Source organism: Eptatretus burgeri, chromosome 4 (assembly GCF_056783735.1).
Source record: "Eptatretus burgeri isolate ZD-2024b chromosome 4, Ebu_testis_v1, whole genome shotgun sequence".
Lineage (NCBI taxonomy): Eukaryota > Metazoa > Chordata > Myxini > Myxiniformes > Myxinidae > Eptatretus > Eptatretus burgeri.
The window spans coordinates 113,663,106-113,669,657 of NC_140964.1; positions in this window are offsets into that span (position 1 = coordinate 113,663,106).

Sequence of the window (6,552 nt, forward strand, 5' to 3'; positions counted from 1 at the left end):
AGTGTCCACCCCTGAGATGATATTTGGTGGAAGCACCTTTGGCAGCAATTACAGATGTGAGTCTGTTGGCATAGGTTTCTACCAAATTTGTACACCCTGTTTTTACAATGGGCAATATTTGCCCATTCTACTGTATAAAACTGCTCAAGCTCAGTCAAGTTGCGTGGGGAGCATTGATGGACAGCAATCTCCAAGTCAAGCCACAGATTTTTGATTGGATTTAGGTTGGGGCTCTGGACTGGGCCACTCAAGGACATTTATCTTTTTGTTCTTTCGCCACTCCAGTGCAGCTTTGGCTGTGTGCTTCGGGTCGTTGTCATGCTGAAAGGTGAACTTCCGTCCCAATTTCAGCTTTCTTGCAGAGGGCAGCAAGTTTTCCTCGATGATTTTTCTGTATTTTGCTCCATCCATTTTCCCTTGTAGCCTGGTGTTGGCTTAGTGGTGAGGGTGGCTGCCTTGGGATCCCAGGGTCCTGAACGTGAGCCCTGTTGGCTACTGAATTAAAACCAGGTGGGGTCGACTCAGCCTGTCATCCTCCTGAGATTGGTGAAATGAGTACCAGTGTACAGTTCGAGGAGCACAGCATGGGCGGCCCAGCCGCACTCCAATAATTGATAGCTACCTGGCATCCAAGCTGCCATACGCAAGAACAGAAGTGCCCCATCCCTGCTGATGAGAAACATCATCATAACATGATGTCTCCACCACCATGCTTCACAGTAGGGATGGTGTTATTTAGGTGATGTGCTATGTTGGGTTTGCACCAAATGTAACGTTTTTAATTTGGGCCAAAAAGTTCCATCCTGGTTTCGTCAGACCACAAAACTTTTTGCCACATGGCTTCAGAATCTCCAGAGTGGTTTTTTGCATCCCTCAAATGGGACTCAAGGTGGGCTTTTTTGAGTAATGGCTTCCTTCTTGCCACTATACCATATAGGCCAGACTTATTTAGTGCTTGGGATATTGTTGTCACATGCACATTGTGACCAGTCTTTGTCATGAAGGCATGTAGCTGTTTCAAAGTTGCCATTGGATTCTTGGTGGCCTCTCTGATCAGTCTCATCCTTCCTGGGTCTTCCAGTTTGAGGGACAACCTGGTTTAGGCAGGGTCTTGGTGGTACCATACACTTTCCACTCCTTAATGATTGTCTCGAGACTGTGCTCCAAGGGATATTCAAGGACTTTGAAATATTATTTATACCCAATCCCTGATCAGTGCCTTTTCACAATTTTATCCCAGAGGTCTTTTGAAAGCTCCTTGGTGGTTATGGTTGAATCTTTGCTCTGAAATGCACTACCCAGCAGAGGAAACCTACAGGAACAGCTGACATCCACCGGAGGTGGATGGAGGTTGTTTTCACCCCTGTCTGTCTGTCAGAATTTGCATATCAGTTCGCTGAATTCAACTAAAAGTTATTTGTAAAGTCAACATAGGTCCAATTTCTAAAATTGTCAATTTTCATCCGATTGACTTTAAATTTGAAGAGGAGTTGCATATTTGGTCATTGAATTCAAACACCAATTTATTTTTTCGGTCAAATTTGTTTTCTGGATTCGGAAGTGTCGTGCTATGCATGACATCTTTCATATTTGTTACTTGCAAAATCGAAGATCTTTCCAGTATATTGGTCAGTCAATTTTGTTATTCTTTTGGGTCGCCGAAATAGGTGACTCTTATTGTCAGTAATTCTGTCTGTTTGTTTGGATGTTTGTTCGTTTGTCATCAGCATAACTGGTAGTAAACGTGGGCCGATTTTGACCAAACTCGGGTGGTAGGTACATCTTATGACCTAGTGCTTTGGAAATTGTGATGGTTGCTAGGGACGCTTTGGTTCCCTTGCAACAACCGAAAAACCTTCAAAATCGGTACCATTCACGCAAAATCAATTCCGAAAGCCATTATCCCATGTAGGGTTATGAAATTTGGCACGAATGATCGACAGGTGATGCTCTATCAAATATATTCCGGTTTTTGTGAAATATGGAATACTTTACCCACAGCGCCTCCTACAATTATGGTATGCGTGAAAATTGAAGGCCCCCTAGCGACCAGGTGAGTGCATCGATACGAATGAAACTTCGCAGGTTCATGGTACTCAATGAGTACTACAACTTTGCTTCAGGACATATTGACCGATTTCGCTTCGGTCAGGGGTCAAAGGTCAGGTTTGACCAAACTCGGGTGGGAGGTACATCTTATGACCTAGTGCTTTGGAAATTGTGATGGTTAGTGCAAAAATCGATAATATGCGAGAGCTGGAGGTGCCTTCGCGCCAGATGCTACTCCTCCTCGGGTTATGGTCGGATAGTCATGAAAATTCACACTAATCGTCTGGAATACATTGTGCACAAACGATCAAGCCGGATTTTCGATTTAGATCTTTGTTCACCCACAGCACCTCCTCGAACTTTGGGGATTTCCGATTTCAAACCGCATTTTCGGTACTTTTCATTCAAATGGATACCAAGTAGTTATCAGTAGTAGAGTAGTTATCAGATGGAACTGGATGAGATTTGATATGCATAATCTTAAGGTGATTCCCTATCCGCTATATGACATCCATTTTGCTCTATATTTTATAGTTTCCATGCTCGGCGACCCATCGCCGCCTACCGGCTTGTCTGTCTATCTGTCTGTCTGTCTCGATCTAGTCTGTCAATCGCCGACAGGTCACAATTTGAAACCAATCGTCATGAAATTTTACCAAGTTGTAGAGTTAGTTGGTTAGGTGACAACTGCGAAGCCTATTGATTTTGAGCTCAAAGGTCAAAGGTCATCTCGAGGTAGAATTTATAAAATCGTCATTTTTCATCTGATTGACTTGAAATTTGAACAGGATTTGAATAGTGCATTACTGAATTGGGAAAGCAACTATTTTTGAGGTAAAAAGGTCAACTCAAGGTCAAACTTCAAAAATCATCAATTTCAATCTGAAAAATAATAATCTTTGATGATGACAATTTTATTCTTAATGACATGGACAATTTGATGTATCCATGGCAACCTTTGGAGAGGGGGGTGGATTTTGCACGTATTGTGGTCTGCACGTCTTTTTCTTGTTTTTCTGTTTCTTTGCATGTTTATCGCATATAGGTCACAATTTTAAACTGATCTCCATGAAAATTTGTAACTGATCTTCATGAAATTTGTCATAAGGAAGAAGCCTATTGTTTTTGAGGTCAAAAGATCAACAAAGGCCAAAGGTCAGCAACATTGTCAAATTTCTAAATCCACAATTTTAATCCAACTGACTATAAATTTGAACATGATTTGCATGTCAGGTCAATGAATTCAACGACCAATTATTTTTGAGGTCATCATAAGCCAAAAGGTAAACCTCGGCCAAATTTCTAAAATTGTCAATTTTTATCTGATTGACTTGAAATTTGAAGAGTATTTGCATATTTGGTCATTGATTCCAATCAGCAATCATTTCTAAGGTCGAATTTGTTTCATGGATTTCGCAAGTATCATGCTTTGCACGATATCTTTCTTGTTTGTTTATTTGTGAACAAAATATCTCAAAAAGTTTTGGACGAAATTTGGTGGAGAGCTTAGATACGTGACAAGAGTGAAATGATTAGATTTTGGTGAAGATCCGAATTTGGTTCTGGATCAGAGCTTTTTTTTTAATGATTTTTCACCATTGAGAGATTGGGCCAAAAGCGATATATAGCATGATATCTCAAAAAGTTATGGACAGAATCGGACAAAATTTGGGAGATAGGTTTGGTATGTAAAACGAAAGAATTGATGAGATTTTGGTGAAGATCCGAATCTGGATTCGAGAATTTTTAAAGTGATTCATCAACATTGAGTGATGAAGCTAAAACGACAAACAACATGATATCTCAAAAAGTTACGGACGGATTCGGACGATTTTTGGTCGACAGGTTAGGTAGGTGACAAGAACAAGCCGATTAGATTCAATCCAGCTCCAGCATATCAGTGGGATACAAAACATAAACTAATCAGCCTGGCAGAGGTATGTGCTTTCCGAGTGCCCTTCTAGTTTTATTCTGAAATAATCAGAATCACCACAATTTAACACAGGTGGAGGTTAATGAACTTGCTGTGTGATTTTGAAGGTGATTGGTTGCACCTGAGCTAATTTACAATTGCTATTATAAGGGTGGTGGATACATCCAACCAAGATATTCTAGTTTTGTATTTTTAATTAATTTTTTTGAAATTTGTAGAATTTGTTTTTCACTTGGAAGTTGTGAGTTACGATGTGTAAATAAAAGTGGGAAACATCTGATTTAATGCAATTTCATTCCAGGCGATAGGACAACAAAAGGTGAAAATTTTGAATAGGGGTGTAGACTTTGTTACGGCACTGTGTGTGTGTGTGTGTGTGTGTGTGTGTGTGTGTGTGTGTGTGTGTGTGTGTGTGTGTGTGTGTGTGTGTGTGTGTGTGTGTGTGTGTGTGTGTGTGTGTGTGTGTGTGTGTGTGTGTGTGTGTGTGTATACATACATGAAGTCATTTGGCCAGAAATGACGTAATCAGCACCTCCATTGCAGTCAACCAGAAGGGCACTCAGTGGAGCGTATACCTCTGGCAGGCTGAACGGTTTACGTTTTGCATCCCCACTGATGGCTGGATCTACATCCAGGCGTGAACCCAAATCCAACTGGGTTGTTCTTGTCACCTGCCCAACTCATCCACCAAGTTTTGTTCTAATCCATCCAAAACTTTTTGAGATATCCTGTTCACCGAGAGACAAACAGGCAGACAGGTGAAAACACAACCTCGGTGCACCTTCAGTGGTGGAGCTAAGAAGGAGAGAATCTCACAATGTTGAACCTGATAACTTGCCAGATTGTCATTTTGTTAAACGGGTCTCTACCAACATATGTGTACCACCACGACTGTCCCAGTTTGCCGTTTTTAGTGTTCATTTCAGTTTTGGCCTCGGATGACATCACCACTCGTCAGCAATCCTTCTAAGCCTTTTTTTTTTGTTCTTTCCAATGATTGCTTGCTGTTATCCTGTTGTTTCACAAGCCCAGATATCTTTATTTTTCAAAACAACTCATTAATATGTGAGGTCACGTAATGACGTTAAATACTCAGGCTTCTGTCATGGGTGCCCATTTTGCTTCGACAGATAACATGAGTCGAAAGTTGCAATTGTGGTCTGGAAAAGCCCACACACACAGACACACACACACACACACACACACACACACACACACACACACACACACACACACACACACACACACACACACACACACACACACACACACACACACACACACACACACACACACACACACACACACACTCCTCATGACGTTCCTTCAGCTCCGCCCTTTCCCCACTGCCATGAACCGACCACCTGTCCAGGGAATCTGCCCTTGCTGACCCACAATGTGCTTGTCCAGCCCCAGTGATGCGGAAAAAACGCGAATAAAATAGGAAGAGGGGAGGGGGGGGCGCTCTCCGGCCGTGGGTGGAGGTGGTGAGGGAGGGGTGGTGGGCGAACCTTCTGAAGACACTGGACCGCAGGGTCCGGGCTCGGACAGACGGAGGAGTCGAAGAATGACAGCATGTGGCGAGCTCTCGGTTTTCTTCCGAACAGATGGGGTATTTGGGGTGTTGGGGGACAATGTCAGAAAGTAGGGAGTAGCTGGAGGGCAGGGGGAGGTGATGTCCAGGGTATTGGGCGAAAAGGGGTTAATGGATGAACCCCATATAGGTGCATTCAGTCATTATTGATTCAATTAGAACTTTGTCTATGGGCGTAGGACGTATACATACGTACGTAAATAAACGAGCCGTAGCTTTGGTTCTCACGAAGATGGGGGGGGGGGGGGTGGGGAGGGTGATCCCGGTTGTAGACCTATCATCAGTGTATTTTGGTTTTGAATGACCCTTAAATGCACGTTGAAAATAGCTCTGCCTGCGTGCCATGGTCTCACCCCTTGCCTGCTTTACGAGGTCTAAGCACTTATTGCCAGGGTTGTTAGTGAATGGTGCTGTGTTGAATTCACATTGGGAATGGAGGGGGGGGGAGAGACCTTTCTGCAGCTTCGTACAAAATAACGAAACAGATATTGATGTCGTGGTGTTGATCCCACCAGGACAAAGTAAATGCAATTAGCGAGACAAATTGAGCCAATCCCAGCTGTCGCACCTGTCCCGTTACACGGAACCCCCTCCCCCCGCCCCCCTTTTCCCCTACATATGCAGCCACCCGGTGTGCATTGCATCCTATATCCTGTATGCCCAGAGGGCACAGGAGGAGAGTAACGATGCGCCAAGCGGCCATCACCCCGAACCAGAGTGGTCGTTTTGCCGCCACTTGCTCCAAGAGAAACCGCAAATTACCCGTTTGTGTTTCACTGCTACCCGCGCACCTGCCCCCACCCCTCCCCCGCCCCCCCGGCCCTTTCTCTCCCCAACGCCCCGCAGGCAGCTTGAATGGGAAGGGGTGTGGCTTAGCGCCTTTGTGCGCGAGGCCAAGTGAAAGCTGCCAATTTGGGGGAAACGCCCCCCCACCCCACTCGCCGCATGATAATGAGCCGAGGCGAGGGAAACAAGT